Here is a 23,168-nt window from a genome sequence, read left to right as displayed (position 1 = left end):
CAGAACTGAAAGCATTGAAATAAATGCGGAAAATAGTAAAGTCGAACGATCCTACAAGTGACCGAATGGTTCTAACATGGAGAGCATAAAGACCGAATGGTCCTACGGATGACCGAACGACTCTAAAGCAGAGACTGAACAGTCTCTAAACAAAGTGTGAAGAAAGGCATTGCAAGAAGGAAAAGCTGGAAACCGAACGACAAAAGTAAAACTGAAGCACAAGTAAAAGCTGAACAATACAAGCACGAACCAAACGACCCTAAGAGTGAGACCAAACGGTATTAAAACAAGAACCGAAACAAACCGAACGTTATGAAGTAAGTAAAGCTGAACGGAATAAAAGAAAAACCGAATAGAAATGAAAACATGGAAAATTAAACAAATGGATGTAGAACAAGGCCGAACGGTCTCTAACAATGAAGCATGTTAGAGACCGAAAAGTGTAAATGTAAAATCGAGCGGTCTGTAGTAAATAAAGCTAAACAGTGCAAGAGCGGAAACAAGAAGTAGAGGAAAAGTGTAAAATCGAACGTCGTTAGGTTAGACTGAACGGTCATAACAATAAAGTGTTGAGGACCGAACGGTTCAAAGCAAGCTAATAAATATGAAGTGGGAAAACTAACATGCATAAGCCGAACAGTACTACTAACAAAAGAAATGAATGCATACAGAAAATAGGTGAACGATAATTAAGCAGTAAAATGGAAACAAGTTAAAACTTGAAGAATACCCGAACGGTAAATAAGCAACCAATTGAAACTGAGGAATAAAGACTAGCCGTACGGTGGCCAAGGGGCAGGCACTCACAGACCGAACGGTTTGTCAGTGAACAAACTTTCACAGACCGAACGATTTAAACGTAGCAAAACAAAACAACCAGAAAACGAATTTTAAGCGCAAAATGAAATGGAGTGCAGTAGTGGAAGTCAAATGCAATTCAGAAACACATAGATGAATACTAAATGGAATCAAAGCTGATTGGAAATGCAACCCATAAACTAAAACGTAAATACAATAGTGAAACCATCCCAAAAGTGCAAACGAGAATGGAAACAGTGCTTGAAAATGAGATGAACAGTAAAACATAACAAAAATGCAGGAAGGTGACGATGAAAAGTGAAAAACGAGCAATGAACGGTGAAACTAACTTAATGAGCAACTTTGTGCATTCCAATATGAAGAAAATATAAATGTTTGATCGATTCAAGAAAGTAAACAACATAAAGGAAACCTCTTGGAGCTTTTTTCCTCTCCCATGGACGCAACAACTTTTCTTCCCAAAAATCAAAGAGCTACTTTTGTGTGGGTGGCGGCTGCACTAAAACCTTGGTGCCAAGTCAGCCTCCCCCACTATTGGGCCCAACCTACTTTGCCAAAATTGGCCCAAAATGCACACATTGGTTTAAAAAGTCCTAAACAACTAAATTACAATATAACTAAATCTAAAATGCCTATGTGGAGGGTTTTGAATTATGTGGCAGCCCTTCTAATGTCCCAAAATGTACTTCTAAAATTTTCTCTGCAATCAATAATGAAATTAATAAGTTGAGATAATTCAAATTAATTAAAATAAGAATTTCTGGTCAAATTAAGCACAATTAGAGAAAAATGGGGAAATACTGGATATTCAAACATAATTCCCTGATTAAATCTAGCACAATAAGCTAAGTGAATTGAAGAAAATATTGACTCATCGAAATATACCACACTTAGTCTTTTGCACTCCTAGGCAAAATCAAGACGCACATAAAGGAATAGTTCAAAGGACATCAGGGGTGTGACACACCCTCAACACACAAAAAACAAAGACTCCCAAGGAAAGAAACAAAATTACAAAGTCCTCAAGGAATCTGGACAAAGAAAAGGAAGTAGACAGTATCCAATACAAAATCAAAGAAAGCAGATACTCATGAAATCATCCAAGCAATTCCAAGCATGGCAAAATGATCAATTAGCTCAAGAGGTGAATCAAAAGTAACAAAACCTCGTAGATGCACTATCACTTTTTCTCTGAAGTGTCTAGGGTAAACAAGTTCAACTCAATGCACTCAAGGAAGCAAGCAACAACAGACTTGGCAAGTCTCTAATATCAACACTCAAAACATATGCATGTTCAAATGAAAAGGTCTTTTATGGATGTAATGGGGCCGAGGACAAGGGAGGATATAATATGGATGAGAAGCTATAAACAAAAAGAAATAGAGGAGTAATGGGGAACAAGTGTAAACACAGTCAAATCACACTCAAAACCTCTAATTCAATCCTCTTCTTGACTCCATTATTCACAAATTGTTTTTATATTTTTCTCATTTTTCTCTATTTTTTTTCTTTCTTTTTTCATCTTGTCTCTTTTTCTTTTCTCTCACTTTAGCACACAACTGTAAGAGACAAGATACACAACATATTTAAAAAACCAAAACAAGAAGAGGAACCAACTAGCCAATTCATCAGAATCCCTAGGAAGACCACACTTGTTCCCAAAACACTTCCAAAGCTCCAAAATTCCCTAAGGTTAAGGTAAACTTGGTTTTTCACATAGGGCTAGTGTATGAGCTTCAAAACAAGGAAGGGGAAAGCGTAGGTTCGAAGGGGTTATCCAAGGATCAAAACAAGGTAGGCTTATTTGGCTAGAGAGGCTCAAGAACAAAATTTCCTTTATCACTTTAAAATATGCATATCAATCAAGAATTATCAACAAGAGTCATGCTAAGGCATATGTGCAAGCAATCAAGAAACATATCACACACAAGAAAGAATATCAAGTGGCTAAAATTCTCACACAGGGTATTTCTGTCACAATCAATCACCCTCTCAAACATCATGATCATCTTCTAATTAGAGAAAAGCAAGGATTTCAAACCAATCAGAGTATCAAAGAAGTGACGTGAAGGACACATCTACAACCTAAACAAAGTCTAGAAATCAAGAGAACATGCAAAATTGTTCACAAGACACAACAAAAATAACCTAGAAATTAAAGCCTAAACAAAGAAAAATCTCCCCTAATAGACCACACTTAAACTACACAATGTCCTTAGTGTGTCACGAACATCAGATCAATAATCAAAACAATAAAATATATAGACAAAGTGCAATAAAAGTGAGAAAAGAAGGAGAGAAGAAAAACTCCCTAAGTGAGGGAGAAAATGAAGTTGGTTCTAGCAAAGACGTCTCCTCTACCATTGCATCCAACAAAGAAGGATTGCTGAGGAAAGGCTTCAGTGTGTGCCCATTAACCTTGAAGCTTTCAGCTGCGGATGGACTTTGGATCTCTACTGCACCATAAGGATAAACATTAGTCACAACAAGAGGTCCAGTCCACTTTGATCTCAATTTACCCCCTATGAGTCCGAGCTTAGAGTTATACAACAAAACTTGTTGGCCAACCTCGAAGTCCTTTCTAACAATTGAGCTATCATGGAACTTCTTTGTCCTTTCCTTGAAGAACTTCGAGTTCTCATAGACCTCTAATAGGATCTCATCCAATTCATTCAGTTGCAACTTTCTTTCCTCTCCAGCTTGGTCTATGGAGAAGTTGCAAGACTTCACAACCCAGTAAGCCCTATGCTCAATCTCAAGTGGTAGATGACATGCCTTTCCAAAGACAACCCGGTAGGGAGACACCCCTATGGGTGCTTTGTAGACAGTCTTGTGGGCCCAAAGAGCATCGTCCAACCTATTGCTCTAATCTTTCCTATTGGGCTGGACAATTGCTAACCCTTGGAAAGTGTAACTGAATCGTATCAACTAATAATAAAATGGTAAGACCAAGTATCGTTTCCCAAAGGACTCACGGCCTAAACAGTTATGTGATTTGTTGATTAAATTAGACTTGTGAACGAATTCTTGTAGATTTAAATGCAAATACTAAAAAGTAAATATGAATGCATGTATTGATCAATTGGAAAAAAGAAACAAATCGTGATTGAAATATATGGAATGATGATGTTGTTGGGGTTTTCAATTCATCCTATCCACTCTCATGTATTCTAGAATTCATCTTTCTTCATTAATGTTAATGCCACTTTCTAATTTACCTTAAACCTGATTTCTCGGTGAAGAAAGCCTACTCCTAATCACTAGTTTACAATGTCTTGTCTCCCTAACAATTATTCATGCATTACATTCGCACAGAAGCTTAAAGGCAACCAATCCTCCTATCCCTATGTCTAGGCAATATTACTATTGGGAGAATTTCTTCATGTCTAGATTTATCTATATGTATCCATACAAATAAAATCAATGATCATGCAATTGAATGAGTTAAACAAAGCATGCATAAAGTATAGAAGAAAAACCTTAACAATTAATGAAAGAAAGCATATGGATTAAAGAACCAATTCAATACATGAGAGTTTTAAACGATTACATTGGTTCCCCAACAACAATGAAGGTTTAGTTCACCATGATCATGGTGAAACTAGATGAAAAATAATGAAAGAATGAAAGATAGAACTCTAAAATTTGAAGACTAGAGCTTGAGTATCCAAAATCCTCCTCCAAAGGGTGAAGAAAGTGCGATTTTGCTTTGTTCTAGCCAAAGATGTCTACCCTAAGTCAACTAAACCCCTTTTATAATTTCTAACAATTACACAAAATAAGCCCAAAACCATAAAAATGGTGCTCAACGACACTTTTGCCTCTCAACGGTAAGTTCGACTCTTCAGAATGAAGCTCAACTGCATTTTTAGCCCTCAACGGTGATTTCGGCACTTCAAAACTGGCGCTCAGCGGTAATTACCATTCAGCGCAACTTTTTCTACACTCTGGTTGACTTTTTTGCATTCTGGTTGATTGGTTGACTTTTCTGGTTAACTGGTTGACTTTTCTGGTTGATTGGTTGATTTTTCTGGTTTCTGGTTGACTTTTCTGCTTTCCAACCATTCGGTACTTTAACTCTTCTTTCAAATCATTTCAATAACCTACAAAATCAAAGGAATCTAGCACAAAACCATTAAATTCACCTTCAACTCTCTTATTCACAAAATTAAAGCAAAAACATGAGTTAAAGCAAGTTTCTAAGTCGAAAAGGGTTGATTGATTATCAAAATTAAGTATAAAAATAACGGTTTTTCAACCGTTATCAACAATCTTCTCCAAAATCCTCTTGGAGAAGACGCTCCATCAAAGATATCAGAAAGAAGGCGTTTCCCTTGTCCAAATTGTTGTAGAAGGATGTTGAGTTTGACTTTGATGAGATATTCAAGAAGGCTTTTGACTGCCTTAAGGAAGCTTTGACTTTGGCACCAATCATTCAGGCACTGGATTGGACAGCCCCATTTGAGCTTATGTGTGATGCATTCAATTATGCATTGGGGGCTATCTTGACGCAAAAGATTGATAAGTTGCCTCGAGTGATCTACTACGCTTCCAGGACTTTGGATGTTGCCCAAGCGAATTATACCACCACTAAGAAAGAACTTTTAGCAATTGTTTTTGCTCTTGATAAATTCAGGTCTTATTTGCTTGGTTCTCTTGTTACTGTTTTCACTGACCATGCAACTCTAAAGTTTCTATTGAAGAAGGCTGAGTCGAAACCTAGATTGATTAGGTGGATGCTCCTACTCCAAGATTTTGATTTGGAAATCCAAGACAGGAGTGGAGCACATAATTTGGTTGTTGACCACCTCAACAGGATTGAGAGAGCTGAGGATGACGCCGATGTTTTGCCTATCCAGGATAAGTTTCCTGATGGAAGCTTATTGACGGTTTCACTTTCTTACCCTACCCCTTGGTTTGCAAATATTGTCAATTATTTGGTTGCTTCTGTTTTCTCTCCCTTAGCATCGCGTGCTCAAATTGCTAAATTTAAGAGCGATGATAAGTATTACATTTGGGATGACCCATATCTGTGGAAGCTGTGTAGTGATCAGGTTACAAGAAGATGCATTCCGAACCGTGAGATTGACTCGGTCCTGCAGGTTTGTCACGCTTCCTCACCTAGTGGTCATCTGGGAATTCAAAGAACAGCTCGCAGGGTGCTTGATTGTGATTTTTATATGCCCTCAACCTTTAAGGATGCGAAGAGAATTTGTAGCACCTACGAGCCATGTCAAAGAGCAAGAGGATCACTTTCATGGAGACAACAAATGCCTCAACAATCCATGTTGTTCTGTGAGGTATTTGATGTCTGGGGTATAGATTTCATGCGTCCCTTTCCTGTATCTTTTGGTTTCTCTTATATTCTCCTTGTTGTGGATTATGTTTCAAAATGGGTGGAAGCTAGAGCCACCAGAACTAACGATGCTTGGGTTGTTGTAGATTTTGTTAGATCTCACCTCTTTTGCAGGTTTGGAGTGCCCTGAGCAATTGTTAGTGATCAAGGAACCTATTTTTGCAACAAATCAATGCAAGGCTTGCTAAAGAAGTATGGGGTGGTACTTAGAGTCTCTACACCTTACCACCCCCAAACAAATGGGCAAGGGGAGATCTCAAATAGGGAGATTAAGAGCATTTTGGAGAAGATTGTTCAACCCAATAGGAAAGATTGGAGCAATAGGTTGGACGATGCTCTTTGGGCCCATAGGACTGCCTACAAAGAACCGATAGGGATGTCTCCCTACCGGGTTGTCTTTGGAAAGGCATGTCATCTACCAGTTGAGATTGAGCATCGGGCATACTGGGCTGTGAAGTTTTGCAACTTCTCCATGGACCAAGCTGGAGAGGAAAGAAAGTTGCAACTGAATGAATTGGATGAAATCCGATTGAAGGGCATCTGATCAATGAAGATCGAAAGGGGCTATCCAATCTGGTGCCTGGATGATCGGAGTGGTGGTCAAAGCTTCCTTCAAGAGATCAAAAGCCTGTTTGCATCTGTCATCAAAGTCAAACTGAATGTCTTTCTGCAACAGTTTGGACAAGGGAAGCGCTTTCTTGCTGAAATCCTTGATGAAGCGCCTATAGAAACCTACATGCCCAAGAAAAGATCAAACCTCTCGCATGCAAGAGGGGTAAAGTAATTACGAAATCACAGATATTTTTGCAGGATCTACCTCTATTCCTTTGCTAGAAATCATATGCCCTAGAACCAAACCTTGTTCTACCATAAAATGATATTTCTCAAAATTTAGAACAAGGTTAATATCAATACATCTTTTCAAAACCTTTTTCAAACTGTCTAAACATGTATCAAATGAGGATCCATATACAATAAAATCATCCATGAACACCTCTATGCAACTTTCAAGAAAATCGCTAAAAATGCTAGGCATGCACCGCTAGAAGGTACCAGGGGCATTGCATAGGCCAAATAGAATCCTCCTATAGGCAAAAGTGCCAAAGGGGCAGGTGAACGTGGTTTTCTCTTGGTCCTCAGGAGCAATATTGATTTGAAAATAGCCAGAAAACCCATCAAGAAAGCAATAATGAGATTTACCTGCCAGGCGCTCTAGCATCTGATCAATGAATGGAAGGGGGAAGTGATCTTTCCTAGTTTCCTGATTGAGCCTCCTATAATCAATGCAGACTCTCCAGCTGTTCTGCACTCTAGTAGGAATCAACTCATCCTTTGCATTCTTTATGATAGTGAGGCCAGTGTTTTTGGGCACAACATGAATCGGGCTCACCCATTGACTCTCTGATATGGGGTAGATGATCCCAGCTTGTAGAATCTTAGTCACCTCCTTCTTGATGACATCCATAATCACGGGGTTTTGCCTTCGTTGTGGCTGCCTAACCGGCTTTGCTCCCTCTTCTAAAAGAATTTTGTACATACAAGTAGATGGGCTGATGCCAGGTATGTAAGCTAATGTCCAACCAATGGCCCTCTTGTGCTTTCTCAACACACTCAACAACTTCTCCTCTTGAACAACATCAAGGGAGGTGGAAATGATCACATGTTTCTTCTCATCATCCTCCAAGTAAGCATACTTGAGGTTATTTGGAAGCTGTTTCAACTCAAGAGTAGGTGTTTGCAAGTCAGATTCATTTGTACTCCCTGCAAAGTGGTTAATGCATTCGGACTCTAAAGAATTTACGTGTGAGGGCAGAACACCCATCTCATCAGACTCCAAATCAATATCCATGACAACTACATCATCAATATCATCAATATCAAGAACATCATCAACATCATGGATATCAAAATCAACATCATTCTCAAATTCAGATTCAATGCATGTGTGTAGAGAGGATAAAAAAGAATGCTCTTTCTTATGCAAAGAATCAAACTCATCAACAACATATTTATCAATAATGTTATCCAACATGTCAATCTTAAAAACAGAATGGCCCTCAGGTGGGAACTTCATTGCATCAAGAATATTAGAGTGAACCACAATAACAGCAAATTCCATGGATAAAGTTCCAGCATACACATCAATCTTGGTTCAGGAAGTTTTCAAAAAAGGCTTGCCTAAGATGATGGGAGTGGATCCATGAGAGAATCCCTCCTCCATTTCCAAAACATAAAAGTCGGCAGGAAAAATCAGTTCACCAACCCTAACCAAGACATCTTGTATGTAACCTGTTGGGTGGGTAACACTCCTGTTGGCCAACTGAATGACCACACCCGTAGGTTGCAAAGGACCCAGAGACAAAGATTTATATATAGACAAAGGCATGACATTAATAGAAGCACCCAAATCAAGCATGGAATTTTCAAATTTAGTATTTCTAATCATACAAGGAATGCAAAACGTACCTGGGTCCTTGCACTTTTCAGGAATGTGCGGGTCTGACTTACCAATAAGTGAGGATACATTCCTACCCATGTTGATCCTTTCATCGCCTTTCATTTTGCTCTTATGTGTGCACAGCTCCTTCAAGAATTTTGCATACTTCGGAATCTGTTTGATTGCATCAAGTAGAGGTATGTTTACCTCTACCTTCCTGAAGGTTTCCAATATTTCCTTGTCCACCTCTTCCATCTTTTTGTTCACCGGAAGAGGAAGAAGGTCCACCTGCTTCAATTGTCCTGCTTGGACCAGCCTGGTCCTCTTTTTTGAGAAAAGTAGTAGGTGTGGGTGTAGGTGTAGGAGTTGGCTCTGTCAGCACAACAATTTGCTTCCCGAATTTGAGGGTAATGGCACTCACATTCCTCGGATTTTGCACAGTCTGGGATGGTAACTTATCAAAATTTTGTGACTATGCCTGGTTGAGCTGTGTTGCCATCTAAGCTATCTGATTAGTAAGATTCTGAATAGAAGCTCTAGTTTCTTGCTAAAACTACTGAAACTGAATATTCTGAGCTCTGGTTTCCTGCTGAAACTGTATATTCTGAGCAGTCATCTGTCTCAACATCTCCTCTAATGAAAGCTCAGAAGAAGAAATGGGAGGTTGGGGGGCTGGCTGGGCAGGAATCTTTTGCTGCTGTTGCCTATGATATCTTTGAACATGTGGAGGAACATATGGTTTATTACCTGCAGCATTATAGAAATGTGGTGGTTGCTGTTGTGGCTACTGTTGTTGTTGTGAATTATTGGACCATCTAAAATTTGGGTGATTCTTCCACCCTGGGTTATATCTGTTGCTGGACAAGTCCGCAGGGAAAATCAATTCACCAACCCTAACCAAAAATCATATATGTAAACTATTGGGTGAGCAACACTCCTATTGGCCAACTGAATGACCACACTCGTAGGTTGTAAAGGACCAAGAGACAAGGATTTAAAAATTGACAGAGGCATGACTTTAATGGAAGCACCCAGATCAAGCATGACATTTTCAAATTTACTATTTCCAATCACACAATGAATGCAAAACGTACCTAGGTCCTTGCACTTTTCCGGAATGTGCGGGACCGACTTACCAATGCGCGGATACATTCCTACCCATGCTGATCCTTTCATCTCCTTTCATTTTCCTCTTATGTGTGGATAGGTCCTTCAGGAATTTTGCCTATCTAGGAATCTGCTTTATGGCATCAAGTAGAGGTATGTTCACCTGTACCTTCCTGAAGGTCTCCAATATTTCCTTGTCCACCTCTTGCATCTTTTTGGTAGGAATCACTCTTAGAGGAAAGGGAAGAGGGATAGGTCTCCAAGGCAACGTAGGAGATGCACTGGTGGTGGGTATGGTGGTAGAAGAAGAAGGACCACCTAAAGAGGAAGAACAACCACTAGAAGAGGAAGAAGGTCCACCCGCCTCAAATGTCTTGCTAGGACTTGCCTTGTCCTCCTTTCCCTGACATGTAGAATGATGAGGCTGCGGCTGAAGCTGGGGTGCAGGTGTAGGTGTAAGAGGAGGCAATGTGGGCACAACAATCTCCTTCCCTGATCTGAGGGCAATGGTAGCTTCTCAAGATTTTATGATTGTACCTGGTTGAGGTGTGTGGCCATTTGACCTATGTGATTGGTAAGACTCTGAGTGGAAGCTCTAGTTTCCTGCTGAAACTACATGTTTTGAGCTCTAGTTTCCTGCTGAAACTGCATATTCTAAATAGTCATCTGTCTCAACAACTCATCCAATGTAAGCTCAAAAGAAGTGGAAGGTTGGGGAACTAGATGGGCAGGAATCTCTTGCTGCTGTTGCCTCTGATATCCTTGAACAGGTGGAGGCAGATGTGAAGGCACATGTGGTTTATTAGGACCTGCAACACTCTGGAAAGGTGGTGGTTGCTGTTGCTATGGCTGTTGCTGTGAATTGTTGGACCATCTCAGATTTGGGTGATTCCTCCACCCTGAGTTATACCTGTTGGTGGACAAATCATAATTTTGCTGCTGTGGCTGTCTGTTGATGTGAATGTTTGCAGCATAGGCTTGAGATGCATAATGGCCAATAGGTTGCTGTAAAGAAGGACAGTCATCCGTATAGTGATCACTGGAAGGACATATACCACACAGTTACGCAACATATGTAGATGGAGGTGTGATAACAGTTGAAAAACTGTTATTTTCATGCTTAAATTTGATACTAAAAGCAACCTTGAACACTTAGAAACTAGCTTGAAATCATGATTTTGGTTATATTTTTAGAAATAAGAGAGCTGGACAAGTTTATGCTTGATTTCAGTGTTTTATGCAGGTTTTAAGGTGAATTTGGTGAAAGAAGTGAAGAAGGATAGAAATGGAATCAGAAAAGACATTAAAAAGTGCAAAAGGAGAAGCCGCAACCACCGCTCAGCGGCAGTTTACCGTTGAGCGGCACTCAGAAACCTACGTTGGCTCCGCTGAGGGGTGCAAAGGCCGCTGAGGGGAGGAAACCAACTCACGCACTTACCGCTGAACGACACTATTTTGGGCTTGGGCCTAATTTTCTGTATTATTACGAACAGTATATAAGCTTTAGGTGATCCTAGGGTTTGTATCTTTGGCTGGGACGAAGCAAACACTCTCTTTTCCACCCCTTTGAAGGAAGATCTTGGATGCTCAGGCTCCCTTTTCACCTTTCTAGGGTTTTATCTTCCACTCTTTCATTATTATTCATTTAGTTTCATCATGAATATGGTGAACTAAACCTTGTATTGTTGTTGGGGAATCAATGTAGTCTTGTGAAACTCTCATATATGGAATTAATGTTTTAACATCTTATTTTAAGATACATGCTTTCTTTCATCATTAGTTAGGGTTTTTCCTCTTTGCTTAATGCTTGCTTTGTTTAACTCATTCATTGCTATGATTATTGATTTTGTCGATATGGGAACGTACGGGGAAGTCTAGATCTGGGGAATTTCTCCCAATAGCATATTGGTTGCCTTTAAGCTCCTGCACTTCAGAACTAATTACTAGGAATGCTAGGAATTGTATGAACTCGTAATTAAGGATAGGCCTTCTTGACAAGGTGATTTAGAGAGTGACATTAACATTGATGAAAAGATTGATGAATTCCTAAAGTATATGACAGTGGATAAGATGAAATTGATAACCCCAACAACATACTCATCCATATAATTCATTCCGTGTTTGTTTTACTCTTTTTGCCATTGATCACATTCATGCATACATGTTTAATTACTGTCTTTTGCATTAAAAACCTACAATCAATCGTTCACAAGTCTTAAATAATCAACAAATCAGAGAACTAACTAGGCCGTGAGTCCTTTGGGAAAATGATACTTGGTCTTACCTTGTTTTATTACTTGATACGATTCGGTCACACTTGCCGATTGTTAAACAAGTTTGTGGCGCCGTTTTCGGTGTTCATAAATTTGTCATCAAGGTGTTGGTCTCTAAGTAGCATCCAACTGTGCCACCAAACTCACAAGAGAATCAAGCTTGCTTTCCAATTTCCTATCAGCAGATGATGAGGATTGGGTAGCAATGTCATGTACTCCCCTCACCCCAATGGCATCACTTCTGGTGCTAAACTGCTGGGAGTTGGAAGCCATCTTCTCAATCAAGTGTCTGGTTTCAGCAGGCGTCATATCTCCTAGTGCTCCACCACTAGCAACATCAATCATACTCCTCTCCATGTTGTTGAGGCCTTCATAGAAATACTGGAGAAGCAGTTGCTAAGATATCTGATGGTGAGGGCAGCTTGCACAAAGCTTCTTGAATCTCTCCCAGTACTCATACAAGCTCTCCCTACCAAGCTGCCTAATCCCAGATATATCTTTCCTGATTGTAGTGGTTCGGGATGTTGGGAAAAATTTCTCCAAGAACAACCTCTTCAGATCAGCCCAGCTGGTGATGGATCTAGGCGCCAAACAGTATAACCAATCCTTTGCTACACTTTCTAGTGAATGAGGGAATTCCTTTAAGAAGATATTATCTTCAAGGACATCATGAGGCTTCATTGTGGAACAGACAATATGGAATTCCTTCAGATGCTTATGCGGACACTTACCTGCAAGGCCATGAAACTTGGGCAACAAATGGATTAGTGCAGTCTTGAGAACATATGGCACATCCTCATCAGGATATTGGATGCACAAGCTTTCACAGGTGAAATCAGGTGCAACCATCTCCCTAAGAGTCCTATCGCGAGGTAGAGGTTGTGCCATATTGTTCTCAGTGTGAAAAATAACAGAATCAGAATCAGAATCAGGTGCAGAGGCAACAAATGCAGTAGATGCAGTATGCACAAAGTATGGAAAAGTAGATGCAGAATCGGAAGTAGGATGTAAAGTGATGGCAACCCCTTTAGGGACTTCCCATCCAAAGAAGTATCAACTTCACTCTAAGACCAAGAAAGGGAAGTTGAATAAAGGACTTAATCTTTTCTTTCTAAGCCTTAGCTTGTTCTTCTTTAACTAAATATCTTTACCTTGTTTTGTAGGCCAAATAAGGAAGACCTGGAACCTATACCAAACAGCCAAGAAGCCTTGCTGTTGCTCATCATCAATTAGCCAAGTTAGAAACACATTTTACATGTGCAACACGTGGAACACAAGCCAACCGTGTGGCTTCATTAATTCAGCACATTTTCCATGAAGAACATATGGAACACATGGCCTAGAAGCAGCTGCTGCACATTGGATTATGCACGTTTATCATTTGTAGGCTGATGTAGCTTTCATAGCACACTTCCAAGCTCATCTTTGCCTATAAAAAGAGAGCTCATCATATTTAAACTCATCTTGATTTGAAGTAAGGAAATGCTGCCAATTTTCAGCTTTTACTCTCAAGTTCACCCTTGTGCATTGTTATCTTGCACCTCCTCTAGCTTCTTTCCCCTTTGGAAAGCTTGCTGAGCTAGAACTCGACCAAACAACCACTCCAAAACACTTCCACCATATTCAAAAACACCTTGCATGCGTCCATAAACTCCACTACATTTCATTCAATCCGCTGCCAGTTCTCTACATCGGGAAGCTTCTTCTGCATTTCCTGGAGTTGCTTCCATCATTTGGCATCAAGAGCCAGCCGTTCCATTCACGCTCCAAGAGCTAAGCCACTCTCATCTTCATTTTTTTTTTCATTTCCGTGTTGTTTTGTTGTGCATCTGTCACTGTTTCATTGTGTTTCATTTTGATTTCGTGTTTTGCTGTGGATGTTTGATTCCATTCATTGTTCCTTAGTTTTTAATCATCATTTTAATCAATGCAACTTCTTTAATTTTCGTTTGAAGTCAGCTTAATCAATATTCCAGTTTTGTGCAAGTCATTGCCGTGTTTTTACTGTTTCATTGGAGTACATCTTGATGGAAGCAACTCCAATCTTTAAGAATGAGCAGCTCCTCGAACCAGAAAGTGGCAGCAGAATGGAAGAAGTTGATGGTTGATCTGGTGCATGCAAGGTGTTTGTGAAAATGTTTTCGATGTTTGGAAGTGTGTAAGTGAAGTCTCTAACTCAGAAAGCCTTCCAAGAGGGAAGGAAGCTAGAGGATAAGTGTGCTAAAGTGGCACAAAGGTTGAACTCGAGATAAGAATGGCTGGATTCATTGCAGCAACATTTCTTTACATTACTCAAGTTGCTTTTACAAGAATGAGAAGCTCTTTTTTATAGAGTAAGAGAAGCCTCTTGAATGTGCAAAAGAAGTTATTCAAACGTGCATAGACTACCAGCTGAAGATGTTTCACATGGGAAATGTGCTTTAAATGAAGGAGATGCATGGTTTGAATGTGTTTCACGTGGAAAATATGGTCCACGGCTAGAATGTGCTCCACATGTGCATGATTGATTATTTTGCACATGGAAAGTGTTGAAAATGTGCTCCAATGTGAAGGCTTCACGGTTTGGCTGCAACATGTACTTCTACTTGCCTCATTTTCTCTCTTTTGCTGGTTTAAGCTTCCTAGTATGGATGTTCATGGATTCCTACCTACAAAACAAGATAAAGATATTTAGTTAAAGAAGAACATGCTAAGACTTTAGAAAGAAAAGGTTAAGTCCTTTATTCAACTTCCCTTTCTTGGTCTTAGAGTAAAGTTGATACTTCTTTGGATGGGAAGTCCCTAAAGGGGTTGTCATCATTCCCTCCCTCTTTAAAAACAATTTGTCCTCAAATCGGGAAGAAAGAAAGAAGCACAACTTTGGTTTTTATGTTCCTCCGGGATCAAAAATATATCTACAAAAGATTGCAAGAATGAGTATGATGAAGAAGATGTAAACAAAGATAAGAAGACAAAAGAAAAGTCTTATATTTTTGAAAACGATTTTCAGAAATTTAGGCTTGGAAAAATGGAAAATTCCATAGTTCCAAGTTATTGGATTTTTATCTTGAGTTTCTTGTTTACACAAAGGTAACATTAACTCAAGGTTTGAATTGCCATATTTTGAAAAGGATTACATAGAATATTGGATGGCAATTGATTTAAAAGAAAAATGAATAATGGAAGAGTGCACAATAAATGGAAAAGAAGTAAAGAGTGAGAACCCTTCCCTTTTAGGTTCCATGGTGATGGTAAGAGTAGGAGTTGCCAGCATTAGCAAGAGCTCCTTCTCTTTACTTTCCTCTGCTTGCTTCTTTTCTTCTTCTCTTTTCTTTTCCTCTTTCCTTGTCTCTCTTTCCTTACTCTCTTCTTCTTCTTTCTCTCTTTCTTGTCTCTCTTCTTCCTTTCGTTGTTCTTCTTCTTTCTCGCTTTTTCGTCTCTCTTCTTCTTCTCTCTCTTTCTTGTCTTTCAACATCTCTTTTTAGCTTTAATTCTATTTGCTTAGCTTGCAGCTCCTTAAGGTTAATCTTAAATTCTAGTTCTCTAATAAGGAAACCATTATCATTTAAGCTTTCAAGAAATATTTTTCCTTCTTCAATGTAATCTCTCAAGAATTGGAGGTTTCTCTTAATAGTTGAAGGTACAAACTCTTTTCTCATGCAAGATTTTAATTCAGACCAATTATGAATAGGATATTTTCTACCTATCCTAACATGATATTGTCTCTCATCCCACCACTCTCTTACTTGCATTTCAAATCTAGATGTGTAGAGACTAAGGACATAAGATTCACTATTGCTAGAATGAAAATAGGATTCAGGTTTACTTTTTCTAGCAATAAATGGATGCATGTCATTAATGTCCTTTTCCCAAGCTAGGTATGTTAATGCACCAATATCCGCACCAAAGTATGGAATATTTTCCCTAGCTTGTTTATACAATTCACCCTCAATCCGATCAATTTCATGAAAGGAACAAGTCCTTCTTCTAGCTTCATCAAGTTTTCTTTTAATTTCTTTGAAACTAATGGATTGATCAAAACTAGAAGACCAAGAGGACCTATATGAACAAGAAGACGGATAGGAAGTATAACAAGACATCAAAAATTTTTTTTAGAATTTTGTGAAGGATTTCTAGAAAGACTCTAGAGGTAAAATTAACCAAATAGCTCCCAGGAAGGAGAGGTGAGTCACAATGGACAAGCTTAAGAACCTTGTCCTTCCTAGCCAGAGTGTCTTTGGTTGTTTCTTACCTTAGTTTCTAGGTAGAAATCTTTCAAAAGCTTTTTAAATGCAAGAATGTTATGCACCTAGAAACCAAATGAAGGTTTATCTAAATGAAACACGCTCCTAAGTACCACAAAGACTTAAAACATAAAAGTCAACAAGCAATGTAAAGTAAATCAAATGGAAATGAATGAGACACGACCCTAAGTGAAAGTGCAAGTGACACTTGGAGCCACATGACACATTTTCACACTAAGAAGTGGAAACTAACCTATTACAATGTTTGATGGTGCACTTGGAATTGCATGAAAAACATTTTTCCAAGTCACTTTAAGTTGAAAATGAACACAAAATATGGAAAGAAATTACAAAGGTTCCGTGATACCAAGCCAAAATTACAAGTAAATTTTTTACAAAAGTAGCAAAGCCAAGTGTGGCTGCTGTTTCACAAAGTGCTCAAAATCATGAGCAAAAAGGTGGTATGGTTGCTGAAACTGCTGCTGAAATTGGTGCTGGAACAACAATAAAGAAGTGCACTTGGAGTCCAAGCTTGTGGCCCTTTTAACACCTCATCCATTTCCTAAGATGCTACCCACTTGGAGCAAGGAATCTGAGGTAAAACAGCTGCACCAATTCGTCACAACACCCAAAACAAACACCAAACAGTCAACAAAAACCCGTTGCTGCACCAGAAATGAATTTTCGCAGAACAGATTTTCGGCACAAATTAGAAGCCAAACAAGTTGAATTCAAGTGATTATAAGCTTGGATTCACAGAAGGGACACAAAAGGAACTTAGGAGAGGCACTAGAACAGATTAAACAAGCAAGAAAAGACTCAAAACAGTGATGAAATTGTGTGCTTCGAAACTGTTTGATAAAATTCAAAACTGTTTGATAAAATTCAAATCTGTTTGACAAAATGCCACAAAGAACAGCAGATTTTATGTTTCTGGTTTTTGACCTTTCAAATCTGGATTGCAGGGTTTAAATTGCTTTCTATGATTGCTATACACTTGGATAAGCATATAAATGTAATTGGAAACTTAAACCCAGCTTTTGCCAATCCAAAAATCAAAATTAGAATATGGCTAATGCCAAACAGCACAAAAAAGGCATTCTGCACCAGAAAAGTGATGTGAAAATGGTGCTTTGAGTTGCAAAAATGAGTTGCAATGGTTTTATGGAAGAACTAATGGTTCAAGAAACTTTATATGCTTAAATTGAAGGTGTTCAAACTGTCAAACAGCAAGGAAAAAGACCACACCCGAAACTCACTGGTCCACTTACAAAAATTACACAAATTCAATGGTTGGAAACTGATTTTGCAGTGCTGGTATAAAATTGACCAAATGAACAGTAACTACAAGTTTCAAAAGGTAAAATACACCTGCACCAATGTTGAAACTGCACTAAAACAGCCAAATGCTCCAAATCACAGGTTGAGTTGCTAATTATGCAGCATTTTGAAGCAAAAACTGGACCAGAATCAAGAAAGCAATAGAACAAAGTTGGTTGGCACAATCAAAGGCATAAGGAAGTCCTAAATGACTAGATCTAGCTATAGAATATGAGCTAGCAGAATTAAAGGACCTAAGACACAAACAAAGACACCAAGCACGGTGCAAACACTTGATTTAGACTGTGACAGTTTTGAAATCCAGAATTTAATAAACTCAACCATTCATTTTGCAATTCTGTGATTAAAATGAGTTGTTAGACTTCCAGCACTGCTGAACAACACCAAGGAAACTTGTTCAAAGCTTAAGAACCAATAAATCTGGTCTAAAACAGCTTATAGCTAATGCACCAGATTTGGAAATATTGTGCAGAATTTGGAAAAACAGATTATGAAGAACTCAACCACTCATTTTGGAATGCAATGTGTATTACTGATTGTTAGCACTTGAAACATATATGAAATCAACAAACAAACTTGTTTCAAGCTTTAGAATCCAGAAATCTGGACAGAAACATATTATAGTAAATCAAACCACAAAATGAGTTTTTCTGCAGAATGTGGACTGGAAAATAGTGTACCATGCTTGTGAGCTCAAATGATCAAAGCTGACTTACTGTCATTGCTTTATAGATCAACATATAGCTAGCAAGTGCACTGGATTCAATGAAAAACGTAAAAAAATTCAAAACTGAGCAGATGCAATACGTGATGACAGATTAAAACTACAGCACACTGCACATTACATTGACAAAACTGGAAAGTGAATTAATAAAGCTGAATTTGAACTCAAACAAACAAAGCGCACCGAATAAAATGATGATGAAACACTAAGGAACAACTGAATGAACACAAACAGCAACCTCAAGTACGAATTAAGCCAAAGAAAATTAAAAAAAATTGATAAAACAGTGACAGAGTTGATAGCACATGACAGAAACGAAAAATGAATAAAAGAGCAACTTAGCTCGTTGAAGCTCAGCGTGGACGTAGTGGCTCTTGATACCAAATGATGGAAGTAGCTCCAATCTTCAAGAATGAGCAGCTCCTCGAACCAGAAAGTGGCAGCGGAATGGAAGAAGTTGATGGTTGATCTGGTGCATGTAAGGTGTTTGTGAAAATGTTTTCGATGTTTGGAAGTGTGTAAGTGAAGTCTCTAACTCAGAAAGCCTTCCAAGAGGGAAGGAAGCTAGATGATAAGTGTGCTAAAGTGGCACAAAGGTTGAACTCGAGATAAGAATGGCTGGATTCATTGCAGCAACATTTCTTTACATTACTCAAGTTGCTTTTACAAGAATGAGAAGCTCTCTTTTATAGAGTAAGAGAAGCCTCTTGAATGTGCAAAAGAAGTTATTCAAACGTGCATAGACTACCCGCTGAAGATGTTTCACATGGGAAATGTGCTTTAGATGAAGGAGATGCATGGTTTGAATGTGTTTCACGTGGAAAATATGGTCTACGGCTGGAATCTGCTCCACATGTGCATGGTTGATTATTTTGCACATGGAAAGTGTTGAAAATGTGCTCCAATGTGAAGGCTTCACGGTTTGGCTGCAACATGTACTTCTACTTGCCTCATTTTCTCTCTTTTGTTGGTTTAAGCTTCCTAGTATGGATGTTCATGGATTCCTACCTAGAAAACAAGATAAAGATATTTAGTTAAAGAAGAACATGCTAAGACTTTAGAAAGAAAAGGTTAAGTCCTTTATTCAACTTCCCTTTCTTGGTCTTAGAGTAAAGTTGATACTTCTTTGGATGGGAAGTCCCTAAAGGGGTTGCCATCACATCTGTTCCAGCAGTATTTCTTTGTTGTTTAAGTGTGTCCAGTGCAGTGATAGCACTTTCTTGATCATTGATGAAAAATTTATGAACACTGAAAAACGGCGCCACAAACTTGTTTAACCCTCGGCAAGTGTGACCGAATCCTATCAAGTAATAAACTCGGTAAGACCAAGTATCGTTCTCCCAAAGGACTCACGGCCTAGTTAGTTATATGATTTGTTGATTATTTAAGACTTGTGAACAATTGATTGTAGGTTTTAAATGCAAAAGACAATAATTAAACATGTATGAATGAATTTGATCAATGAAAAAGAGGAAATCAAACACTTTAATGAATTAGATGGATGAGTATGTTGTTGGGGTAATCAATTTTATCTTATCCACTCTTATATACTTTAGGAATTCATCATTCTTTTCATCAATGTTAATGCCACTCTCTAAATCACCTTGCAAGAAGGCCTATCCTTAATTACGAGTTCATACATTTCCTAGCATTCCTAATAATTAATTCTGAAGTGCAGAAGCTTAACGGCAACCAACCCTCATATTCCTATGTCTAGGCAATATGCTATTGGGAGAAATTCCCCAGATCTAGATTTCCCCGTACGTTCCCATATCGACAAAATCAATAATCATGGCATTGAATGAGTTAAACAATGCAAGCTTTAAGCGAGGAGGAAAAATCCTAACTAATGATGAAAGAAAGCATGTATCTTAAAATAAGATGTTAAAACATAAATTCCATATATGAGAGTTTCACAAGACTACATTGATTCCCCAACAACAATACAAGGTTTAGTTCACCATATTCATAGTGAAACTAGATGAACAATAATGAAAGAATGAAAGATAGAACCGTAGAAAGATGAGAAGGTAGCCTAAGCATCCAAGATCTTCCTCCAAGGGGTGGAAAAGTGTGTGTTTGCTTCGTCTCATCCAAACATACAAACCCTAGGAAGACCTAAAGCTTATATACTATTCGTAATATTATAGAAAAGTGGGCCTAAGCCCAAAAAACCACCGCTCAGCGGTAAACTGCCGCTCAGCAGTACTAGCACAAAGTTAATTCTCCCCTCAGCTACATTTTCACCCCTCAGCGGAGCCAACGGGTGTTCCTGAGTGCCGCTCAGCGGTAAACTGCCGCTGAGCGGTACTTGCGGCTTCTCCTTTTGCACTTTTTGAGTTCTTCTCTGATTCCATCTCTATCCTTCTTCACTTCTTTCACCAAATTCACCTTAAAACCTACATAAAACACTGAAATCAAGCATAAACCTGTCCAGCTCTCTTATTTCCAAAAATATGAACAAAAGCATGATTCCAAGCTAGTTTCTAAGTGTTAAAGGTTGCTTTTAGTATCAATTTGAAGCATGAAAATAACAGTTTTTCAACTGTTATCACAACCCCAAACTTAGAACTTTGCTTGTCCTCAAGCAAACAAGATGTAACTCAATCTTCTACCAATCAATACAATGGTTTACTCCATTCAAAAATCCTCTTTCCAAGATAAGTAAAAACTTCAATTAAGCTCATGACAAAGACTTCAATCAAGACATAGACATGCTTTAGTGTTCACAAAGTCACTTAATATCCAACAAATGTTATTCTTCATGAATGATCAATCAACTAAGCATGGATGTTCATGTGCTCATGGAATATTTCCTCACTAAGTAAAGTGTTTCACTCAAACACACAAGTGTATAAGAGGTAATCACTTATTTGCTCTACTATCACAATGTCACATGAATTGACTTTGCCTTTCATTTAACCACAATCAAATAAATTCACAAGCATGCATCCTCACAAGGACTTTTCAATGGCTTATAATGTGGCTGGGCTAACAAGAAAATTGGTTTTTCTAGATCACAAAACCCTTGAATTAAGAGAATCATATAAACACAATCATTCTTACTTTTCCCCAACTTTCTTTTGCATTGAGCTTTGCTTTTTCTTTTCTTTTCTTTCTCTTTTTCTTTCTCTTTTCACATACTTAATTCTTAGCTCTTAGCTCAATGCTTTCAATTTCCCTTTTCTATTTTCCAATATCCCCAAACTTGAACATTTGTCAATACCACAAAATATTTTCTACTTAACTCAAGGTAAAGCTTTTCAACAAGGGTTTTCAAATCATGTTCAAGACTAGGGGTTCAAAGGATAGAACACATAGTGTTCTCTTTTATTGGCTCATTTCATGAAATTGGCTAATACAAGGGTTACCAACAAATGGCCTTGATCATATGATGCAAACAAGCTAGTAATTCAATCATAGAAAACCTGGGCAAAGTCATTCATGCTTTCAAAGTAATAGCACTCAATCACAAAAACTTTGGAGCTCAAAACCTCACATATAAGCTCATTCACATTTGACATATACATCCTGCTTAATATCACAATCACAATCACAATAACTTGCATTTGTTCACAACTTGTGAACCACCTGTATAAGCATATAATGTGCACATCTCAACATCCATCATCATCAAAGTATCATCAAGCATTACTTATCAAACAACAATCATACGCAAACCATCATAACAGACCAAGTTCAAATTGAATACATCAAACCCTATTCTAAAAACACAAGTAAATAAGTTCAGAATACTGGGTTGCCTCCCAGTAAGCGCTTGTTTAAGGTCACGAGCCTGACCCAAAATTTCAAGGATCAACCAACTGCATCATTATGGACAAGTGTTGCACTTATCCCCCTAGATAGGGCTTGAGACGTTGACCATTCACCACCCAACTTTTCTGTGGATCATCAGCAACTGGATTAAATATTTCAATTGCTCCGTGCGGATGCACTCCTTTTACTACAAAAGGTCCTGACCATTTTGTCTTAAACTTCCCAGGGAATATCTTCAATCTTGAGTTGAATAATAGTACTTGTTGCCCTAGATTAAAGACTTTATTCACCAGCTTCCTGTCATGATAAAATTTAATCTTATCTTTATAAGCCTTGGATGAATCATATGCATGTAACCACATTTCTTCAAGATCCAGAATCTGCCTTCTGCGTGTGCTCTGAGTTTCATAAGGATCAAAATTCAAGAATTTTAAAGCCCACAAAGCTTTATGCTCCAACTCTACTGGCAAATGACATGCTTTCCCATAGACTAATTGAAAAGGTGATAATCCCATGGATGTCTTCATTGTCGTCCTATAAGCCCAAAGAGCATCATCTAGTTTTAGTAACCAATCCTTTCTTGATGAAGTCACGGTTTTTTCGAAGATCCTTTTTATCTCTCTGTTAGATACCTCAACTTGTCCATTTGTTTGTGGATGATAAGGTGCAGCTACCTTATGTCTCACTCCATAATGTTTGAGTACTTTTGCTAGCTGATAATTGCAAAAATGAGATCCCCCATCACTAATTAACACTCTTGGAGTTCCAAAACGTGAAAATATCTGCTTCTTCAAAAATTTAATTACCGTGCTAGCATCATTTTTAGGACAAGCCAATGCTTCCACCCATTTGCTCACATAATCCACTGCTACCAATATGTATTCATTGTTGAAAGATGGAGGAAAGGGTCCCACAAAGTCAATACCCCAGCAATCAAAAACCTCAACCTCTAAAATGCCCTGTAATGGCATCTCATGACGTCTAGTAATCGTCCCTGCTCTTTGACACTTATCACAACTTCTAGCATGATTATGAGCATCTTTAAATAGAGTTGGCCAATAAAACCCTGATTGGAGAACCTTTGCTGCTGTTCTTTCTCCATTAAAATGTC

At 38.4% G+C, this 23,168-nt stretch overlaps 1 non-coding gene across 1 annotated transcript; it reads left to right on the top strand.

Moving 5' to 3' along the window:
- The first annotated feature begins 12,395 nt into the window (after positions 1-12,395).
- Positions 12,396-12,502, top strand: LOC128193823 (small nucleolar RNA R71). The gene has a single exon (XR_008245132.1). It is a non-coding gene; the product is annotated as a small nucleolar RNA R71 (small nucleolar RNA).
- The last annotated feature ends 10,666 nt before the right edge of the window (positions 12,503-23,168 follow it).

Source organism: Vigna angularis, chromosome 8 (genome assembly GCF_016808095.1).
Source record: "Vigna angularis cultivar LongXiaoDou No.4 chromosome 8, ASM1680809v1, whole genome shotgun sequence".
In the NCBI taxonomy this organism is placed as follows: Eukaryota; Viridiplantae; Streptophyta; class Magnoliopsida; order Fabales; family Fabaceae; genus Vigna; species Vigna angularis.
This window is presented reverse-complemented; position numbering and strand designations above follow the sequence as displayed.